Consider the following 812-nt stretch of genomic DNA (forward strand, 5'->3'; position numbering starts at 1 on the left):
GGTGTTCGTCGATGCTGCTCTTTGGGCGGCCCGTTCTTGGACGTAGAGTTCGATTGGGGGAACGTCCGCCTCTCTCTCAAGCGCGGCGATTGGTGTCCGTTTGTAAGCCCCTAGGATCTTTCGTAGACACTTGTTCTGAACCTTGGCTAGGTCCTTCATTTTGCCTTCAGAGATTGGCTCACCCTGCTGACAGACTCCCCAAATAGGGGCGCCGTATGTCATAATAGGCCGTGCAACCGCTGTGTAGAGCAGCCTCGATTTCCGGACGGATGGTCCCCATACCGATGAAGTTACCCTCGCCAGGGAGTCGAAGGCCTTAAGTCCCCTCTATGTTACCCGGAGGATATAGTCCTTCCATAAGAGGGAAGGGTCGAGCCAAACTCCCAGTACCCGGAGGGATATAACCAATTCAGCTTAATGTCCCTATATTTGGATCGTGGACCGGAGATCAGCGGAAATATTGCGTTTCTTGGTGAAGTAGATAATCTGGTACTTATCCGGGGCAAATTTAGCCCCGAACCGTGACGCCCATTCCAGGCAAGTATCGTGGGCCGCAGTTAGTCGTTGGCAGTTAGCTGCTGCCGTATCTCCCCAGGTAACAAGTGTAGTATCATCAACGAACCCGAACCCGAGCACGTTACCCTGAACATCCTTGAACTGATGCAGCAGGTTAGATATGAATAGGATAAACAGCGCGGGTGATAGGGTAGAGCCTTGCGGGATCCCTGTCTCCGTGTCGAACCAGCGGCTCTTAAAGTCCGAGAAGAGAATCTTTGTTCGCCGTCCGGTTAAGAAAGATGCGATCATCTGGA

Source organism: Eremomyces bilateralis (assembly GCF_010015585.1).
Source record: "Eremomyces bilateralis CBS 781.70 unplaced genomic scaffold P152scaffold_13, whole genome shotgun sequence".
Lineage (NCBI taxonomy): Eukaryota > Fungi > Ascomycota > Dothideomycetes > Eremomycetales > Eremomycetaceae > Eremomyces > Eremomyces bilateralis.